The following is a 23,313-nucleotide window of genomic DNA, read 5'->3' as shown; positions in this document are numbered from 1 at the left end:
TCAGCAAGTCTTACTAGAGGTTGTCTCTGGGAGGAGAACTATGTAGCTTGGGGAAGGAATGGGAGGCAGATTTATTTTTCATAAACACTTTTTAGAGATTTTTTTTTTTTTTTCAGAGAGAGGTGGGGGTAGAGGGAAAGAGAGAATCTTAAGCAGACTCCACGCCCAGCATGGAGTCTGACACAGGGCTGTATCTCACCACCTTGAGATCATGACCTAAGCCAAAATCACCAGTTGGAACCTTAACGGACTGAGCCACCCAGGCGTCCCTAAAGATTTTTAGTTGTATGGGCTATGTGTACCAATACCTATTCACAAAGTGAACAAAAATAAATTTAAAGAATGAATAATAAAGCATTGGTATGCAGAGTAACCTATTAGATAAGATCTGAGTTTCTGCTTTAGGTAAAACTTCACTATTAAATTCCTTTTAGTCAGCTCTATTTGACACTAGAGGACCTTATTTTTCCCTTGAACACAAACATGTTGTTTGGGTCTTACTTCTGAGAATAAAGTGCTACTTAAATCTAGAATGTCACTTCAGGGGTCACCATATTAGGTAAGCAATATTTCCTTCAAGTTATATGAACAATCATTTATAGTATTTGTAGTTTAATTTTAGGAAAAACATCTAGGAGAATTGCTAGTGACCTCCATATGGGTCTTGCTACAGATGTAATTTCCTTTACTTTACTGCTGACCTGAGAATCTAGATTCTTTTTTAAAGCCTTGATATATTTTCTTCAAAAAATGCTATGAGCTGTATCTGCAGTCTAGGTTTTAAAGGTTGGTAGAAAAATGAGTTGTTAATAATTTGAAACAAACTGACTTCCTTAGCACAACACACACTATAACCCAAGGTTAATGGCCCGCTCTATTACCTGTTGGTGCTTTAACTCTTCTGTTCATATGAATACATTTCCTTAAAAATTGGCATTTTCAATGATTGAAAATAATGCTATTTTTCTTTCCCTTTTTACTGAATAATGTTTGTTTCTTCAGCTTTGCTAATAACAAACTCTACAGTGAAAAAAACCTCTCCAGTAACCTACAATCAACTCTGTGACTTAGAGACTTGTTCCTATGCCATCATTCCAGAGGATGTCCTCCTGTGTCAGTCTGGGCAGGAACATCCAGCAGTGATGGATTCAACAGGGCCAACGTCAAAGGGCAGGAGTCAGACATTAAGGGACATTCTGTTTTAAAAAAGCATTTATTTAGAGGATTAAGAAATTCAATGCAATATCAAATAATAAAATGAAAATCTGCCACATACCAATGCAAACATAATAAAGAAAAAAAAAGAATGATCAACTACAAATCATATTTTTAACTAAAAATTATATGCAATAAAACTGATATTAGATCATGCAAAAACGTATCACAAAGAAGGTTATTATATAAACAGGAGTTTTCATTTTCTGAAATCATATTTTCAAGGGTATTTTGATCTCTTTTATTTTTTTAAAGATTTTATTTATTCATAAGAGACATAGAGAGAGGCAGAGACACAGGGAGAGGGACAAGCAGGCTCCCCATGGGGAGCCCCATGCAGAACTTGATCCCAGGACCCTGGGATCACAAACTAAGCTGAAGGCAGATGCTCAACACTGAGCCACCCAGGTGCCTCTTGATCTCTTTAAACTTGAAAAAAATTTACATTTCTAAGTGGACCTTGTGTTAATAATCACGTGGAACTGGGATCCCTGGGTGGCGCAGCGGTTTGGCGCCTGCCTTTGGCCCAGGGTGCGATCCTGGAGACCCAGGATCGAATCCCACGTCGGGCTCCCAGTGCATGGAGCCTGCTTCTCCCTCTGCCTGTGTCTCTGCCTCTCTCTCTCTCTCTGTGTGACTATCATAAATAAATAAAAATTAAAAAAAATAATAATAATCACGTGGAACTTAATGATATTTTATCCTAAAATTTTAATTTTTAATTTCTTTATATAATATCTGATTTTAATATAAACTTGAATTAAAGGTCATTTATTCCTAATCCATATAAGAGAATTGTCTTACTTAAATACATGTAAGAGACCATGTAATAATGTCTTTTATCTACCTATCAACATACCAAAATTTTCAGGTATCCATACATTCAGTTACTAATGAATGGTGTGGTTGTGTGTGTGTGTGTGTGTATTTACAAAGGAATACCAATGTGTTAGGTAGGAAATATAGGAAAAAACAAGACAAGAGATTTGGTTATTCATAGCCTATATCCATTTTACTTTTGAGTTTGCATGGGGTGCAGAAATTTCTTGACCATGGTAAGTATAATTCTCTTGGAGATTATGGATGTTAAGAACATCTTATTCTGGCTTGTTACTAATCCCTATGGGACTTACATAAGAAGTTTTAGATGTGATGATAGAAAATAATTACGGAAAATATTTTTATCACTCGATAAACTAGTTATAATATGGTATTTGCCTGCAATGCAATACTACATGGTATCATGAAATAATTAATTGGATGTACACAAAGCAACATGAATAGATTTAGCAAGTGTAGCTCTGTATATCAAAAATAAATGGAGGGATGTTGAGAGTGTGAATAAAATGAAAAATACTAAAATAAAGCAATAGAATGTTCTTGCCTTATACCGGCTGATAATGCTTTCATGACATGTCTCAAGAGATAAAGACAATAAGTTATTGTAAAACTGGCCTCCTGAAAAATGAAATATACATGGAATGTGGCTCATTTGGAGTTTATACTTTTTTTTTTAAGATTTTATTTATTTATGATAGTCACACAGAGAGAGAGAGAGAGAGAGAGAGAGGCAGAGACCAGGCAGAGGGAGAAGCAGGCTCCACACAAGGATCCCGATGTAGGACTCAGTCCCGGGACTCCAGGATCACACCCTGGGCCAAAGGCAGGTGCTAAACTACTGAGCCACCCAGGAATCCCCTGGAGTTTATAATTTAATAGAATTAGTAAGAGATTCATATGACCAACTACCAGCATTAGGTAGAAAATGATGAGTACATATTGAAACACATGGGTGTTCCTTTATATATTCTGTTGACAAAGCCTGTTGAGTGTCCCTCATGGTCTAAGATTCAGTGGAGAGTGGATTGATCAAGGCTGCTGCTATATTGAGATACTGAAGAAACAAATAATGGAATACTATACCATGTAGAGACACCACCCTAAATAGAGGATGAAAATAGCATGAGAGGCAGGGTGACTGAGTAGTTTCTTTAGATTGGGTAGTTAGGGAAGGTCTTCTCCAAAGAGATGACTTTAAGCTGAGATGCCCGTGACTAGAACCAGCCATACGGATCTGGGGAAAATAAGTCCAGGCAGAGTGGGTAGAGAGGATCTCAGCCCATTTGAAAACCTGAAGCCTAATGGACCAAGAAGAGGAAAAGCCAGTAAGAGTTTTGAGATACACCGAGGGAGTAGACACTTAGGTTTTATTTTCCAAACTAGAGGTTTTTTGTTTTTTTTTTCTCTTTCTCTCTCTCTCTCCTGTGTTTCTCATGAATAAGTAAATAGAATCTTAAAAAAAAAAAAAAAAAAAAATTAAGCATCCCCAGGTAGCAGGTAGTGAAGAAGTAAGGATATTGTATTTGCATTCTGGACAACTGGATTCCAGTCAGGGTTGTCATTATTTCGCTGTGTGACCATCAGCACGTACTTCACCTTTCTGAGCCTCGGGTATGTCGTCCCCACGATAGTGTGCTCTGGGAGAGGCCCTTTCAAGGCCACGTAAGCTTGACTGTGCGGAGGGAGGTAAGAAAGAGACCAACTCAGAATTCTAGGCTCCTGCCCAGTTCCAACTAAGCAGTTACACTTGTACTGGTTTTATATATTTAAATTAATGGAAGTTTTCATCCAAATAAAAAATGTGACAGGGATCCCTGGGTGGCGCAGCGGTTTGGCGCCTGCCTTTGGCCCAGGGCGCGATCCTGGAGACCCGGGATCGAATCCCACGTCGGGCTCCCGGTGCATGGAGCCTGCTTCTCCCTCTGCCTGTGTCTCTGCCTCTCTGTCTCTCTCTGTGATTATCATAAATAAATAAAAATTAAAAAAAAATGTGACAGCATCAAATAATTTCTAAATCCCTTTGAACTATAGCATTCTACGATCCTATAATGTTCCAGTGGGTATGTGTCACAACTGAGAGAGGAGAATATGTCCCAGTGGTTTCCACCACCAGGGACAGATACATAGTAACTGTCCAGAAACAGAAAAACTAAAATACAATGTATATAAAACACCCATATTGTTGGATTTTTATACAAGAACAACATTATATTCACAAAATAACTTTTTTTTCCATCTGGGAGGGTTTTTTGTCCATGCCTAATGTTATGTTTACTGGCTTAAAATATTGTTTGAATTTAAAATATAAAATTTTCTCAGACCTCCACAGAATGTGAACTTCACAAGCATTAGGTATTTTTATTTCAAAAATCACCTGATTAACTTTATTATAAAAGAATACATCTAATTTCATATAAGCTAAATGTCTTTTAATGAACAGTAAAACATATATGCTTCTGGTATGCAAATTTAGGAAATTATAAGGACTGTTAAGTATATTTACTTTAAATTTTAAGATCTTTTTATTTTGCATAAACTGAATATGTAAAAGGTGATAATCAGGTAAACAACAGAATATAGACTCGGTAAAAACTCCAACCAGATTTTGGGTCCAGCTGCTACTTTTAAATTTTTTATGATGCAGTATAACATACAACCATCTAAATTCACACTTCAGATTAAAAAAAAAAAACAAGTTTGAGAAGTTTCAAGAGAATAAGTGTTTCTAGCAAATCATAAAATATCAAGGCTCTCACCAAATAACTCTAGAACCAGAGAACAAGAACACTCACAGAATATTACATGGGCCACTTAAGTGTTGGTATTGCTTTTTGGCTTTTATTAAAGAAAACAAAAAGTATTGGGGGCATTTTAAACTTGTCTTCCACATTTAACCATACTTATTTAAATCGTATTCAAGGACTTCACTGAAAGGTAAAAATGATTAAAGAAAAGGTGCTTTATATACTTAAGAGAGAAAATGTTGAATTTCAACCTCATCACACTAATACCAGAAGCATTAAAAAATTTCTCTTCCATTGGATCTGTCACTTACCATGATTTTACCATTTTATTGAGTACGTAATGCATTCAAGATACTAGCCTAAGGGATCTGTATACATTATCTCCTTTCATACTCAAAACAATCATGTGTTCAATAATTTTATATATCTAAATGTACCTTCTATTTTAGGCTTCAAGCATCATTATGTCAGGCATTTCCAGTAAGAAAACTTTCACATATTATCTGTTTTTTTTTCAGTGACCAAAAATATGCAAATATCATAAATAAACCAATTTTAATGTATGGAAGACTCCTATAGCAAAAGTAGTTTTAGATTTTAAGCTTATAACATTTTCACATACCTAATTTCATATAATAATCACAAAGACCTGGAAATGAAGGCAATACCACTATATATTATTTTTTATATAAATAAACTTAATTCATGGCACACCCAGCTTCACACTAATAATGGCAGGTAGCTCTTGAAGAATTCCTCTGTCTCCATCTTTAGTGTTAGTTTCGCCATCATACATTTGCAAATTGCAGTAGAAATGTCTGTATTTCAGACCTTATTCAAGGATATATTCTTGGAAAATGATTTATATTTATCATATGTCCATTTATTTTTGGAAATACTTCCTTTTTTGTGTTATTCTATCACTTGAGATAAGTCTTAACAAAGTACAAATGCAAGATACTAAAACAAAAACATAAACAAAAACAAACAGACAAACAAAAACCCAAGCAAACTGCTACTCTGGTAAAGTCTACCACATCTCTTGGAAAAATAAAATAAAATAATAGATACCTGTAGTGAAATTTCCAAACACATGGAAGGGATGTGAATATGCAGACTAGTAAAATAATGTAATCATTTTTTCATTTTTGTAGCTGCTATTAGTGACTTCTCAAGTCGAATCTCTCAATTATGATTATACTTTATGTTATGCTATTATTACAATTCTTATATGTTATGTTATTATTTATTACATGTTATAACACATTAAATATACAGTAATATATATTTTAAACAAGCTGATGTCAAAGACATGGAGTCTGAAACTTTAGAATTTTTAGAATTATTATTTGTGCTTTATTTTTAAAATAATTTTTGAACATTAAAAAATTACTTGACATATTTTTGAAAATATCGAGAATATTGAATCAAAATACTTTTAATTATCTGAATCTTAAGCATAGAATCAGGATGTTATTCATAAAAAACATAAAACACTAGTTGAATTAATGCAATTCTTTAAAATTTATGAATACTACACCTTAGTCAGTTTTAGACTGAGTTCATAGAATCAATCTATAACACACAGGGAGAATTGCAGTTGTTAATTTTAGTAATTCTAATCACTGAGTTATATATGAAATAGTGATTCATTAGGCTATAAGATTTTATTTGCATATTCAGTCAATATATTCACTACCAAATATGTTGTTATATACACTAATATATATACATATATTGTTTTTCTTTTTTTTTTAATTTTTATTTATTTATGATAGGCACACAGTGAGAGAGAGAGAGGCAGAGACACAGGCAGAGGGAGAAGCAGGCTCCATGCACCGGGAGCCCGACGTGGGATTCGATCCCGGGTCTCCAGGATCGCGCCCTGGGCCAAAGGCAGGTGCTAAACCGCTGCGCCACCCAGGGATCCCCTTGTTTTTCTTTTTTAAGTAAACTCTACACTCAACATGGGGCTTGAGTTCATGACTCCAAGAAGAAAAGTCCCATGCTCTACTGACTGAGCCAGTCAGGTATCCCCAAAAATATATTTTAAATGCCAAAAGAAATGTCCTAAAGTTTTATCACCTTAAAAAAAATATTCTTTTGGGAGATAGATTATCAGGTTCTTCTCCATGACTCTACCACAGATATCAACTATACGGCCATTGACTATACTCTTAATGTGTGGACATTTATTTCTTCTCTAGAATGGAAGATTATATAAAATTATTTTAAATGTTGTACATTATTCTATAATTCCAAGAAGCAATCCTTTATGGAGTTCCACATGAAAGTCAAATTGACATTAACAACTCACTACAGAATGATTAGTTTTCATAAAGCATGCCAAAACTTTGAATATTTTATCATTTACTAATCTAGATGTTCAATTACCCTGTCTTTTCTGGGAAATTACCAGAAACTATTGTCCTTACTAAAAGTTCATTTCATAATTTTATTGATATGTCATGAAAAAAATTGCCAAAGTCTGCTAAACTTCATAAACTTGATAAACAGATATTTAATATTATTATTTTCTGACATTCATAGTTTAAAAAGTTTCTGGTAGAAGCAATAATTTTTATTCGTCAGAATAAAAAATATTGTAACAGTTTTAGTAAGTATAAAAATGTTTCAGTGAATCCGTAAAATGAAATTCAGAAAGTGCTATTTATTTCCAATTTTATGAAGTCTTCCTCTGTGCTTCACAGTGAGTGAGAACCTAACTTGGAAATTTACACTGTCAAAATATGTGATGATTTTAAAGTGTCTGCACTTCAAGTAATTTCTTATTTTTTAACTTATAAATAATATCTATAAAAATTTAGGGCTTCAAAATAGTTTTCTTAATTTCATACAAAAGTTTCAAATGCTTTATCAATTAAAATAAATACTTAAAAAATACTGAGAAAGCATCCCTCATGAAACAGGATTGAGGTAGGAAAAAGAGTAAGGACTGAGGTAGGAAAAAGAGTAAGAACCACAAGAACGTATGAAATTAGTGCAGATGTTTCTCCCCTATAAAACAAAAGCCTTCACTGATAATGAAAATAGACAAAGACATGAAAAGAAAAGAATTCCATAGATAAATATCCTTCGTGAAAATAGAAAGCTCATCAACAAAATATTAGCACATGGAATCCAGAAATATAGAAAAAGAGTAATGTATCACCACAAATTGGGTGAACCAAGGCTGTTTGAACATTTAAATTGTTTCCACAATTAAATTAATTCATCATAAGAATCTAAAGAAGAAAAACAATTTTCTCATAGACGAAGGACAAAATTTGTCATCTACTCATGACAATATGAAAGCGAACCGCAAAAACAAACAGGATGCTAAATAGTCTCTCTCCATAATTTGGTATGAGATAAAGATGTTTTTTTCTTAACATTCCATTCAGCATCATACTGGAAGTCCCAAAACAAGGCAAAACAAACAAAACAGGAAAGAAAGAAATGAAAAAGGACAAGAATAGGAGGGAAAAAATACAACTATCTCACTGTCTCTATTTACAGATGATATCATTGTCTATATTTTAAAAATTCAACAAAAATACCAAAAGAAAGCTCTTAAACCTAATAAATGGCTTTAAGCAGATGGCAGGAAATAATATCAATACAAAAATATCAATTGTATTTCCATGATATAGAAATAAACAGTGCCAATTGTAATAGCAGCAGCAAAAAAGGTGAAAATCTTAAATGTAAATTTAAAAATATTGCAGGTTCTTTACATTGAAAATTATACAGTGCTCATGAAGGAAATCCTAGATAAAAGGGAAGCTAAACAAATGGAGAGTTACACCTTGTTCATGAATTGAAAGGCTCAGAATTATTAAGATATCAGTCCCCTCATTTGATCTATAGATTTATTATACTCCCAAACAAAATCCCAGCAGATATTTTGTAGCTATTGATAAGTTCTTCCTAAAATTTATATGGAAAGGCAAAGATACCAGAGTAGTAAAACAAAAGAATATATTTGGAGGACTTGTGCTGCCTTTTTTGTTGACTTAATCAAAAGCTACATTAAGACATTATAGTATTAGTGAGCAGATAAAAGCGTAGATCAATGGAGTATAAGAAAGGATCCAGGGACAGAGCATACAAATATGGTCTTGAGATTTTGGCAAAGCCATAATGTTAGGAGCATTTGGACATCCACATGCAAAAAGTAATATTAAAAACTCTTGACTTGTATCCTATACCCAGACAAAAACTTACTTAAAATAAATCAGTCTTTTTAAAAAATATTTTATTTATTTATCATGAGAGACACACACAGAGAGAGGCAGAGACACAGGCAGAGGGAGAAGCAGGCTCCCTGTGGGAAGCTGGATGCAGGACTCCATCCCAGAACCCCAATATCATGACCTGAACCAAAGGCAGATGCTCAGCCACTGAGCCACCCAGGTGCCCCCAAGTGCATCAGTCTTAAATGTAAAACATAGAAATGCGAAACCTCTACCTAGAAATGTAATAGAAAATGTTTATTATAATGTGTTAAGGACGAGACCTTAAAGATTTTATTTATTTATTTATTTATTTATTTATTTATTTATTTATTTAGAGGGGGGGAGCGAGCGTGGGTGCACAAGCAGAGAGAAGGGTAGAGGGAGAGAAGGAGGCAGACTCCCTGCTGAGTGGGGAGCCAATTGCGAGACTCGATCCTGGGACCCTGAGATCATGCCTGAGCTGAAGTCAGACACTTGACCATCTGAGCCACCCAAGAGCCCCATGGACCGAGTTCTTAGATGGGACACCAAAGCACAAAGATATTTGCAAATCACATAGTTGACGAATGAGTTTTATTCATAACAAAGAAATCACAAAACTCAACCGTAGACAAACAAATGTATAATTAAAAATGAGAAAACATTTGGGTAAACAGTGAAGCTGTATGGATGGTAAATAAGCACATAAAGACACCCAATGAATTAGCTTTTAGGGAAATGTCATTAAAACTACAAAGCTATGGGCAGCCCAGGTGGCTCAGAGGTCTAGCGCCGCCTTCGGCCCAGGGCGTGACCCTGGAGACCCGGGATCGAGTCCCGCGTCGGGCTCCCTGCACGGAGCCTGCTTCTCCCTCTGCCTGGGTCTCTGCCTCTCTCTCTCTCTCTCTCTCTCTCTCTCTCTCTCTCTCATGAAATAAATAAACAAACGAATAAATGAATAAATAAACAGAACCGCGACAATCCGCGTCCTCGGCCCTGGCCGTTACCCACGGAACCATGGCCCCGTGGGAAGAGCATATGACCCTTGTTCTCACCAAAATTACCCAAACTCTGACACGGAGTAACGACCCTGGTCCGGGCCGCCGAGCGGTGAGAACGACCACGGGGGGGGGGGGGGGGGCTCGGTCCTCGGGCGGGGGCGGCCGGGGGAGCAGCGGGGCTCCCCGCGCAAAGGGGAGCGGAGAAGGGGGCCGCTGGGTACACCCGCCGCCTCCTCTTGCCCGGGGCAGGATCGGACCCGGAGGGTATGACCCGATTCCCAGGTGGGGCCGGGCCGGGCCGGGTTCCCTCCGCGGGGTCCCCACGGAGGCCCCCGCCGGGGAGGAGGGAGCACGCCCGGGGTGTCCCCGGCCGGGAGGTGGCCTTCCAGGCGGGGTCCCAAGAACCCAAGAACGTGCGACGGGGACTCCTGTGCGGGAGGGACTGCCCCTCGGCGCAGCCTGCAGGGTATGGGGCCGAGGAGGCTGCGGACGGACAGAAGGACGGAGTCCGGGCCTCAGGCTCCCCACACGGACGCTCAACCCCGCCCGCCGCCCAGTTCCTCGGGGCGAGAGCTGGACTCCGCAGCTGCTGTGCCGAATCCCTCGCTGGCAGTGGGGGTGGGGGGGATGGGGGGAGGGATGGGGGGAGGGGGGTGGGATGGGGGGAGGGGGAGAGGAGAGGGACGGGGGAGGGGGGAGGGATGGGGGAGGGATGGGGAGGGGGGAGGGATGGTGGGAGGGATGGTGGGATGGGGGAGGGATGGGGAGAGGAGAGGGACCGGGGAGGGATAGCGGAGGAGGGGAGGCATGGGGGAGGAGGGGGAGGGATGGGGAGGAGGGGGAGAGGAGGGATGGGGGAGGAAGGAGGGATGGGGAGGGATGGGGAGGAGGGGAGGCATGAGGGAGGAGGGGGAGGGGGGAGGAGTAGTGGGGGGAGGGAGGGGGAGGGATGGTGGGAGGAGGGGAGGCATGAGGGAGGAGGGAGGGATGGAGGGAGTGGGGGAAGGATGGGGGGTGCCCGCCCGCCGGGGTGCTCCTCGTCCCCGAGAACAGTCAAGCGTCAGGAGAGGCCTTTGGGAGCACTACTCCCAGCCCCGGGGGCGGGTCAGGCCGAGGGACCCCTGTCCATGTACCGAGGCCCCCTGCCCCCCCCCCCCCCCCACCCAGGGCACCTACTGTTGCCACGTGCCTCTCGGTTTCTCAGGAACTAGCCGGGTGGGAACGCGCCCCGCAGGTGAGGCCTGCGCCGAATCCAGATCCCATCATTGTCCATCATTGTCCGACGGGACTACCTGAGGCTGTTCCTGTCGTTCGAGGCATCTGCAACCTGATGCCCCTCCTGAAACAGCCACACGGGCTTATTGAAAAGCCGGACTCTCTGGTGAGCGCCGCTGTATCACGGAGAAAACCAAGTACTTAATAAAAAGGAAATAAAATGCAGGAAAATAATACGCCGCGTGCTAGTAGTATTACCCCAATAGAGCCTCGGGTAGTGCACACAAAGCAAACATGCTGCTGGCCTAACCTGCTACATTGAACGTGGGTTTTTTTGTTTTTCTGTTTTCACAGAAAAATGTAACACCGTCAAGTAGTAAATATTTCTCTCAGTGACCCTCCCCCTTTGTACTCTTCTCCTCTCCAATCCCTTTAATTCGTTCTCTCAATTACTCCAAGGGCTGGAGACTCTCCCCCGGAGCATCTCACCTGTAATCCCCCCTCTGTCTTCTGCGAAGCACCTCAAGCTCTGGTCATTTCAGCCTCTCTCACTTTCTCTCAAAATAATTGCCCCTATAGATCTTTTAACCTGGACCCAAACTTAACTATAGTTTCCTATCAATGGCTCAGATTCATTAACAATTTACCTATGTCTCAATGGCTGCCCTCATTTTTTTTTCCCTTTTCAAGGGAAAGTTACATGGGGAGACAGTTTAAGTCAACACCAGGATGCATACTGATTGCACCTACACTAGAAAAGGTTTTTCTTCCCCCCCTCAATGGGATGGGCCTTCTTTTAGAGTTTTATCCTTGTAAGAAAAGTACATTCACATCCTAATAACACATTCCTAACACTAAAAAATAAATAGCGCATTTGAAAAATTACTGTTAACCTCCATGGAGCCCTGGCTTCCAGAGACCAAGGTAAGGATTTCTATACCTAGATCAAATAGAACCTTTGGAAGTAAACTTTCTTTGGTCTTCCCGACAGAAGTTGTATTGTGACTTGGAGCCTGGTACCTGCAAAAGTTAGGCTCTGATCCTCCCATGGAAACTGAGAGATAAGAACACTCTTTTCCTTGATTACAATTCAAAGAGGTGGCTCCCAGGTCCTTGAGGGGACAAGCCTGGGCTGTAAAATGGGCAAGAAGCTTTTTAAAAAGATTCGCATCTCCAGGAGGCAATGAGAAAATTTATAATTACAAGTTTTCTGAAGTTTGTGCTCTAAAGAAAAGACAGTTCAGGGGTGTAGAGGCAGGAAGAGGCCTGTCCAATATTTTGCCAAGCTGAGAGGGACATTTATGCTTCTTGGTTTGGAATTCTCACTTTCTTTACATATTTCTACTCAAATATTACTTCGTTATGTCACTTTCTTTCTTTCTTTTTTTTTTTTTTTTAAGATTTTATTTATTTATCCATGAGAGAAACAGAGAGAGAGGCAGAGACATAGGTAGAGGGAGAGGGAGGCTCCTCAAGTGGAGGCTGCCCTACATATCTTCGCAACATCTTTGTTCTGTTTTCATACATAAAAGAGAATTGAATAATAAGACATTTGGTGGTTAAATTGTTACTTCCCCTCCCTTGTCATTGGAAATGACCAGTTAGATTTTGGTACTTTGTTGAGAATTAGCCTGGGTATTTGTAAATCTTTTCACCTTTCCCCAATTCAGCTTCTTTATCTCAGGAAAATGTCTTTAAGCCTTTGATTTTTCCTTGTGTTACATTTGTTGTTTTATTTTTCTTTTGTCTTTTTATTCAAGCATAGTTAACATACAGTGTGATATTAGCTTCAGGTGTACAGAACACATGTTTCAGCCATTCTATGCATGTCGCAGAGCTCCTGAGGGTGAGTGTACCTTCCATCCCCATCACCTACTTTACCCACCCCCACACTCGCCTCCCTCTGGAAATCACCGGTTGGTTCTCTGTGTTTAAGGTTGTTTTTTTGTTTATTTTTCTCTTTCCCCTCTTGGTTTATTTGTTTGTTTTGTTTCTTAGATTCCACATGGATTGAAATCATATGGTATTTGTCTTTCTCAGACTTACTTCACTTAGCAGTCCATCCTTATTGTTGCAAATGGCAAGATTTCATTCCTTTTTTATGCCTGAGTAATTACATATATATATATGAAATATATATATATGAAATATATATATATGAAATATATATATATGAAATATATATATATGAAATATATATATGAAATATATATATATGAAATATATATATATATATATATATATATATATATATATATTCACATCTTCTTCATCCATTCATCCCTTGACACCTGGGCTATTTCTGTGTGTTGGCTATTGTAAATAATGCTGCAATAAACACAGGAGGGCATACATCTTCTTGAAGGGGTGTTTTTATTTTATTTTATTATTTTTATTTTATTTTATTTTATTATTTCTTTGGATAAATACCAAGTAATGGAATTACTGGATCATATGGCAATTCTATTTTTTGGAAAAATATGGAACATGCCATGAATTTCCTTGTACAAAGATCATGCTAATGTTCTCTGCATTGTTCCAATCTTAGAATATGTGCTGCTGAAGCAAGCACTGTTGTTTTAATTTTTAAATTCTTTACCCCCAAAAAATGTTTGAGCTGCATTGCCTCCCTACACATTGGTCACATGCTGTCTCAGCTTTCATCTTTAGTCCCCTTTCTTCTGCACTCTGGGAGAATTTCACCTACCATCAGTGATTTAATTTTCCATAATAGTAATTCTCCTTATTACTATATCCATTTTTTTAAAAATCTGTTAGTACATTATTGAGTTAATTTTTTCCTTTACACTACTTTTTAAAATTTTCACTGTATTCTTTTCAATGTAAACTGTCCCTCCTCACCCTTCTGCCAAGGCATTATATATAACTTCCTAATTAAATCTTTGTACTAACAGGTTCCCTTCTCTTTTCATTATTTTTATAAAATACGTTATTCTATTAAAAATTCAGCAGATGTTCATAACTGCTGGTGATAGTAGTGGTATTCTTTTTATCGGTTCATTACATTTTGGAAGAGGGAACTTTTGTGATTCAGCTTCACCATTTGCAATAGGAATTCTCCAAACCCTAATTTATTCTTTGATCCTTTAACTTTTGTGATGACGGATCAAGTTTTGGCATTACCAAATTCTCAGTGACTTCTCATTTCACAGTAATGGAATTAAATACAAATCTCCCTCTAAATAAATCTACAATATGGCTATATCCCAATATATAAACTTGCTGGCTTCTTGTGCTCTGCACAGAGCCTCTGGTCTAACCATGGAACTACGTTGACTGTCACCTAAAATCATCCCACAAATTTATTCCCCTGCTAGTTTGTACAGATTATTACCCAGACCTGAAATGTACCACCTATCTCTACCTCCAACCAATTTTTTTTTAAATCCGCATTTATCTCAAAGATACATCCTTCAAAAACTTTTTTTTCTGATTTTTCCACTCCAATGTCTTTCTGCTTCTCTTATGTGACTTGTCATGTGTCATATACCATGGTTGTCTGTGAAATCTATTAGCCTTATTACCATAGTAAGATTTTCTTATGGAGAAGGTTACTTTTAGACCCTATCCATCTTCAGGAAAAAAAAAAAAAAAAAAAAGGTAGAATGTACACTATGATTGTTTTTCATTAAATATTTCTGACATGTAAGAAAACATTCTTTTGTCTTTAAACATTTCAATGACCTCCCAAGGCCTACTAAATAAAGATAAATCCTTAATATAGTATTAACTATTCTCTCCTTCTTCTTTCCTGATAGTCAGGGTTCAACAGCGACTTAGTTTCTTTTTTTTTTTCTTGTTTTTAATTTACTCATTACTAATACTCCAGACAAATTATGAGAAACTTGGTTGTTTCTGGAACATCCCACTTTTTCCCATTTTCATGCATATACTCAAGTGTTCTTGTCGTAGAACATCTTTACCGTTGGAAAATTATTCCAGTATTTAATGGAAGATTAATTTAATATTATTTTAGATTTAATACAAGATTAAGTTGCCTTTTCTTCCTTTATAGCTTTATTGTCTACCTCAGTCTTGAGTAATTTTTCCTTTTCAATGTCCTTTGGTTTTTCATTCATAATATACATCATATTTTTTTATTTGTATTGCTATCAATTCAGTCTACTGTTTAATTTCCACTCTATTATAAACATTATAAGTGATAGAATTGCATTTTTTCACTTTTATAGCCCTCCCAGAACACAATTCACAGGTTTGCATATATGAAAGATTCCAAATAACTGCTTTTTAAATTTATATTGATTGTAGAAGAAATATATGAGTGAATGGCGAAACAATGTGATTCTAATAAAAACATTCCAAGTCTTAGCATTGAAATATAGTAATTAAATTAATTACCTAGAATTTTTAAAAGTCTGATAGATATAATATGAATTGCACAAAAGGTGATATTTCTATAAGTCCGTATACTATTCTTTAACCCTTTTAAGGAGAGAAGCTTTTAAATACTCCATAGTATGTCGCATCTGGTTCAGTGTTGCTTTATAACTGCACAGCTTTACAACAATGTATATGGAAAGTTCTAGTTCTTATAATAACTATATCAAAAAGATTTTCCTGTTTTTAGTGCCAGATTCTAATGCTACCGGTTTCCCATGACATGGGGATGGAATAGTAGGTAAGGACATACATGCCTTTTGTTAATCATCTATAGGATGAATCTTTTTAAGTTAAAACACTATTTTTTCCAGGCAGCCCTGGTGGTGGAGTGGTTTAGCACCGCCTGCAGCCCAGGGTGTGATCCTGGAGACCTGGGATCGACTCCCATGTTGGGCTCCCTGCATGGAGTCTGCTTCTCCCTCTTCCTGTGTCTCTGCCTCTCTCTCTCTCTCTGTGTGTCTCTATGAATAAATTAATAAAATCTAAAAAAAAAAAACAAAAACACTATTTTTTACATTATTAGTCTACTCTATCTTTAACCTTTTTACCCTTTAGTGTTCAAGTAATTGGAAGACAAAAACCTTTCTCCTTCTGTCATAAAAGAAGGAGTAAGCAAGAGTAGTCTTCAAAAGCATAATGTTTTTTCCCTATTCCAGTCACCATAAACACCATAAAACTCTATGAGGGGTGTGGATTTTATGTATATAAAGTCCATGTGTGTATGTATATATAGAGAGACACTATATATAGACATAATATGGTAGTAATAATAGAGACAATAAAGACATAATAGAGTAGTAATTCCCAATGATTTAATTTGTATATTTTTGTGTTGCTGATTAATTTTACAAACCACTATTGGAAGTACACAAGTGTGCATTTTATATTTTTGTCATTGCTATTGATCCCCAAAGTAAACTCTTCCTATATAATAGTCCTATTCATCTTTGCATTTTCAGAACATGAGTCATATATGGTTTATAGTGTTGGAGACAGTTTTATGGAGAGTTTTATAATATATGTGAAAATCTTCACATATGCTATAGGTCATCCAGAGGAATTCTATCAATAAACCTACATCATAGAGGCACCGAGAAATGGTAAGTCAAAGGAAGAAAGAATTGGGAGCAGACCCACTCTATTTTTGCAGCAAATCTTCCTACTTTTGAGTATATTTATTCTCACAAATAGAGAAACCTCAAGACTAGTGAATAAGTAGTGACCAACTTCAGAAACCAGTATACTACTGCAGTGAATTAGTCTCCACCTGCATATATTAGAGACCACTTTTTGGAATTTATAAGGGAATTTTTCTTTTTTTTTAAGATTTTATTTATTTATTCATGACAGAGAGAGAGAGAGAGGCAGAGACACAGGCAGAGGGAGAAGCAGGCTCCACGCAGGGAGCCCAATGTGGGACTTGATCCCGGGTCTCCAGGATCAGGCCCTGGGCTGAAGGCAGCGCTAAACCGCTGAGCCACCCGGGCTGCTCTATAAGGGAATTTCCCTAAAGGAAAATTCAGATTTAGAAAATTCGCCGAGTCAAGCTTTCATTACAATATATTTAACATTATGTAGAAAACAAAAAGCCTGAGAAGATAAAATTTAGAGACTCTTTTGTTACGAATACAATACAGTGTAAATAATTACTGAGAGGAAAAGAATAAATTGAAGAGAAGGTCATCATTCCTGCAAACAGGATGATTTTTCTTGTGAGTCACAAAGGGCAGAGGGACTCTGAACTAGCTATTCATGCTCTTCTAAAACAATGACAAGAAAAGTGTTTGGGACTTGAAGAATAAATTATGTTCTCTAGAATACAAAAATAAAAAGGAGCTTAATAACCAATAAAATGTAATATGTAAAGGGACTACAGAATCTAATGTGACAGAAAAAGCATTATTTTCATTTTTTAAGCACATCAGTATATATATTTTTTAAAGATTTATTTATTTATTTATTTATTTATTTATTTATTTATTTATTTATGAGAGAGAAAGAGCATGAGCAGGAGACAGAGCAGAAGGAGAGACTGAGTCTCCAGCCGACTTCTCGCTGGGCATAGAGTCTGGCCCCCTGCCTCGCAGATCCCAGCACCCTGAGATCATGACCTGAGTCAAAATCAAGAGTCAGCCACGTAGCCGACTAATCCATCTCTGTACCCCAAGCACATCGGTATATTTGAAAACCAATTTTAATTTTGTTGTTCCTACTTGAAGATAATTTCTGAGTATGCAAACTGGTGGCCAAAACGTTAGTAAATTGGGATATAATTTTGCTTGTAGTCGAATGATTTCAGAAGCAAAATAACAAAAAGAGTTTTAATATGTTCTAGCAGAAATATCCTTAATTTGTAATAGAGGTTTATTTGATATGCTTAATTTGGAGGGATGCTTCCAACTGCTACTACTTTGGGCCCATGAAGTTTTAAAAAAGCACTTGACTGTTAGTTTTTTTCAATGTAGGAATATATTTGAACTTAATTGTTCTCTCAACGAACTGTAAAATCTTTTTGTCACCACCGGAGAGCATCTACCTGTACGAGAGCCACTAAAGAAGCAAGTAGACAGAATGAATCCAGCTGCTTGCCATCAGCCATTGGCCACTGACCATCCCAGGCCAGTACAGGGGTTCGTGAATGCAGTTTTGGGAACAGAACTAGCCCTATCTGCCCACTCACCAAGCCTTATCTCACTAAACTCCCGGCTAGTGTCACCCACGCCAACAACAGTAACAGCAAACTCCCAATTCAGTTTCTCAAAGAGATTAAGGTGTTGTTTGTTAATGAGCTAATTTTACTGGATCCTTTCCACACTGGAAGCCACAGTGATTCATTTAGACTGAAATTAATCTGTTCTGGGTATGGATTGGACTTTCTTTCCCACGGCTCTTCTGACAGTACAATAATCTGAGAACTTAGAGAATATTTGATCTACTGACAAGAAACCTTGCATAAGATAAGTATAGAGCAAGGAAACTTTTTGAAAAGGGAGGTATGAGGGCATCTGGGTGGCTCGGGTTGAGCGTCTGTCTTCAGCTCGGGTAGTGATCCCAGGGTGTTGTCTATGTCTATGTCTCTGCCTCTGTATCTCTCATGAATAAATAAAGAAAATCTAAAAAAAAGAAGAAAGAAGAAGAAAGAAAGAAAGAAAGAAAGAAAGAAAGAAAGAAAGAAAGAAAGAAAGAAAGAGAGAGAGAAAAAGACAAGGGAGGTAGGGTGTTCCATACATGAGGATGGGATCTACTTTTGCGGCATGTGTATCTTCAAGAAACTTCATCCTGAGAGAGCAATAAAAGAGCCTTTGAAGACACTGCTGTTGTACTGGTTTGGAGATGATCCCTTGCAAGCATCTGTTGCTGTCATGATGGTGCTGTGTCCCCAAAAAGTAGGGCCTGATCACTGAGGGATGAGAGTGGAAGAGGTTCTGCTTACCACTGCTCCTTGTGATGCACCGTCGGTGGCGGTGGGGTGGAGGGAGTGTGGCTTCTCGTCCTTGTGTTCTGGATTAAGAAGATTGAAAGGTTCTGTTTCCAGAGAGAAATCTCTTCCATCAATGGACAGATCAATAATTAAACCTTATGCTATGGCTGCCACCCAATTCACTGGGCCCTGTGCCAAGGGACCAGCAGGCCAGGAAAGGAGACATCATCCTGGCAGATTATTGACTGATCATCAGGAGAAAGTACAGCTGCCGCTACCCAGTGGGACAGACAGGAATGTGCTTGGCATCAGGGCCGTGTTGTGCCAGTGTAGGCTCTACAAACCCGGTCATCAGAGCCTGGTATCTGCCTCTCTTCCCCATTCCTCGTCCAGTTACGCAATACTGATAGCTTGAAACCAGACATGGTTGGAATATCTCACCATAGAAATCAGAAGATGCTTTAAAGCAGGGCTTCTGTTTTCTCTGTCTCCAGAGAGCTAGTTGTTAAACGTGAGCCAGGACATCATTCATCTGCGTGAGCTTCAGAGCCATCGCTTGGTACTTCCTTTGCCAATTTTAATTTAAATTACTGAGTGCGACAGTCATAGCATGAGAAGAGGTTGGTGATCAAGTGCCACAAAGATGAGTGTCCCGGTCTCTCCTCCAGGTGCACCACTTACACGGCCCTGCTGATGTAGGTGAGATTCAGGGGGAATTCAGGCTTGATATCAGAGGAAAAAGATAATAATCATCTCAAAAACAGCTACAGCAGTGAGGACTGTAGGTTTTCCATTTAAGTTATTCTTAAAGGTTTTCCAGAAAAAGAGACTGAGCAAAATGCCTAAAGATGCCTTCCCGGGTGCATTGAACATATTCTAATACAAGTGGATTTAAGGCTGTAGTGATATTGTCACGTTCCCCTTAGATTCCCCTTGAGGACTGAAGCACTCATGCCCCAGGTGCTGGGGTTATTGGCTACTGAGGGCAAACAACTGAATCCACCCATGGGAATTATTCTCCATCTAAGATATGCCCTCTCTCCAGGGCCACCCCACATTCAGGGAGTATCATCTGATTCCAATAAGGTAACAGGTGATTTTACCATTAAAATCATCCTTTCACTTTAAACAAAACTTTTTTTTTTTTTTTGCTAGATATTTAGCGACACCTATTAGAACAGAGTATGTGAAGGAGTGTCTGGATGAGCTTATAAGGCTCTGGAGAATGTGCGCATGTGCGTGTGTGTGCACACATTGGAACACATGTTCACCTCAACTGCTTTTTCATAAATGGCTGAATTCATCAAAAAAAAATCAGTCGAGTATTTGCTTTCCTTAATATGTTACCTGGTCGTGATACAGTAGGAGAGAAGTTATCTTGTCCTCATTTATCTTTAATTATTAGCTTACTGGTCGCTATAAAACTAACATAATTATGGCAAACACCATATTAGCTTGGTCATTTTTGCCACACTTGATTTCTTCCTTGAAAATACTAACTGAAACCTGAAAGTCCAGTGGCAACCAAGTCACAGACTGTGTTAAAGCATCACCCTCACAACTGCTGGCATCACAGCTATGCAGGATGAAGATACCTAGGCCAGGAAGGAATGCTCTTTTGAGGGAAAGAAAGGGAGATGAATCCGTTGCCTTATTTCTTTCATGATAATTACGATGAAGATCTTGCAATTAAGAAATTAATTGGCTGTAGGCAGAAGGTTAGGTGATGGAATGTACTAGGTCTTCCTTTTATCTCCTAAATAACTCAGAATCGATAAATAAATAACTCTGTATACTATCCCTGCTGGAATTCCTACCTCGGTTCCTGATCTCTTGCCAAAGGATGTTCAAAAAGAAACTGCTACTTATCTGTAGTAAAGAATAATCATATAAGGGTGCTGCAAATCTAATCCCTTACAGAATAAAAATACATTATGAAATGAAGCTTATTTTTAAGTCACATCCCCCACTTCCCTTGCTGAACATTCTCCTCGGATCTTCATATTAAAACTTACTTTTTGGTTTCATTGTTTTATGTTTTAATCAAAATACTTGTTAATATTTAGGGAATGATCATTTTGGAAACTAGATATTGCTTAACCAAGTATAAAACAAACAAACATGTGCCAAAGGTGGGGGAAAAAAAAAAACCCTCCTTGGGTCATTACAACTCTTCTTTGTTTGTCATGGGGAATTCTTACATAATTCCTTGCATTATCTCTGTTTATATTACTTTTGAGTTTAACTTTTCCAAACAGCATGGATTAACTTACTGTATTGCCATCTATGTTGGTTGTAAAGGACCCAGGAATGAAGGGACATCATCAACTTCCTTGTTAGAGTTAGGAAAAAAAATTGCATGTAAAATAACATACAAGGTAAAACAATATCAGTGGCTATTATTCACTGCATGGTTACTCTGTCTTACTTTTCTTATGTATATTTCATGTGCCATATCAACCTACTCAGAAGAAATAACAATAATTCATATTTGGAATAAAAAGGGCTCATACAAGTTAAGTAAAATTTTTCCATTACAAGGCCAAATTTTGAATCAGATATATGATCATGTTTGAATTGTTTCCATCATCTTACCTATGATTCCGCAACACAGTACAATACATAAGAAATATAAGGAAAATGAACTGAACATCTAAAAACGTAGTCTTTAGCATTTTCCGTATATTTACATCTTACTTATTTAAGAGAATCAAAATCAAGATTCATTATGAATGGGAATCACTATTTAAATAAAGAAGACTATTCACCTATGATTTGCCAACTTCAAGACACGTGGAGATACAAATAAGATACTTATTTGTAGGGTGGTGAAATTACAGATGATTTCAAATCTAGATATATATTAAAATACATATAAAACAGTATAAATGAAAAACTTGGTATTTTAAAAATGCCATTAAAATAATATTCAATAATGTAACTGTTCATAAAGTGAGAGTATCATAGAGGAATTGAGGCATTGGCAACCAGGGAAGAATTCAGTGGGAGCGTTGCTCTCCTCACCTTTGATAAGAAGTTTGCCAGCTAAATGAGCAGAGAGAGAAAACACCAGTATAGAGAATATTTGGAAAGATGGTTTTGCAAGAAGGAATTTAATGTGTTCAAAACACTAAAAAAGCCCCTTGTAGCAGGAACGGGACGAGTCAACAGTAGATTGATGCACTAGGACAATGAATTGTTCCCCAAAGGTAACCTGTGATTTCTACTAAGAAGTGCATGTCAGACTGGTTCCATCTTTTAATTCAAATAAGTGGTAACATGGAGCCATTTTAGACCAGTAGTTCTCACCTATTAGAGGTCGAAGAGTCTTGCCTGGTCTCCACGACACATTTAAGAATTCAGGACTCTGAAAGGCAGAAGGAAAAGACTAACTGGCTATGGACCTTGGGACCCAAGCAACAACAAAAAAGTGAGTTTTCAGTGGTGGTGGGGGGGGTGCTTCAGATATCCCAGATTCCGATCTGGAGAACCCAGCAATCTAGAAACACCTTTGAATATAGACACAAGAGACCCCTTTCCAGCAGGTTAGAATCTAGGAACTCACAGAGACACTGGAATCGAGGCCGTGACCATTATAACACAGACGGATTCCTACCCGACATATGTCGTAGGACTTAAGAAATGACCTGAGGCAGAGATTGACTCCACCTCTGATGGGAAGGGCTTGGGTCATGGTGTTACCGAGTGCCCGAGGAAGTCAGCTTGTGCCTCCCGGCCTACTGACCTGGAGGCCTGAGTTGTCACTGAACTCCCTGCGTGTTCTTCAGCCTGGTCAGGACTTCCTCCCTTGGCCCTAAATCCCACACCACCACTTCCCTTATGACTTGCCCCAACTCTCACCTGTTCCATTTCTTCTTTCTGACAATCCTCCATGTAATTCCAACGAATAGAGCCCGGAATCATTTAACTCAATTTTCCTTCCCATCTCCACTTAGCAGGGCATTCATTTAGGTAAAAAAAAAAAAAAAAAAAAAAAAAAAGTCAAGGTTATTCTCATTCCAAACATTCCATTTCTGCTATGAATACTCCAAATAGAGTCTTGATTGCTGAGCCCTCTCCTTGTGTTAACCTTAATAATAAACCTATCAATGATTCTACCAGTAAAAATGTGTTTTTCAAGAATAGCAGAGAATTGGCAAGCCTGCCCAGACAAGCCACAGCAAAACCGTAGGCAAGTCTGGAAAACAAGGGAGGGGAAAAGTCCTTCTATCCAGGAA

General features: G+C 38.1%; 1 long non-coding RNA gene and 1 pseudogene across 1 annotated transcript; both read right to left on the bottom strand.

Moving 5' to 3' along the window:
- Positions 1-1,064: 1,064 nt before the first annotated feature.
- LOC144305457 (uncharacterized) lies at positions 1,065-23,035 on the bottom strand. The gene is made up of 3 exons (XR_013372469.1): positions 22,937-23,035; positions 22,385-22,442; positions 1,065-1,196 (listed from the first exon to the last, which is right to left on the bottom strand). It is a non-coding gene; the product is annotated as an uncharacterized LOC144305457 (long non-coding RNA).
- LOC144305653 (U6 spliceosomal RNA) lies at positions 13,707-13,804 on the bottom strand (annotated as a pseudogene).
- Positions 23,036-23,313: the final 278 nt, after the last annotated feature.

The sequence above is a fragment of the Canis aureus genome, chromosome 35 (assembly GCF_053574225.1).
Source record: "Canis aureus isolate CA01 chromosome 35, VMU_Caureus_v.1.0, whole genome shotgun sequence".
Lineage (NCBI taxonomy): Eukaryota > Metazoa > Chordata > Mammalia > Carnivora > Canidae > Canis > Canis aureus.
Note: the sequence above shows the minus strand (reverse complement) of the source record. Positions and strands in the feature narration are given on the sequence as shown.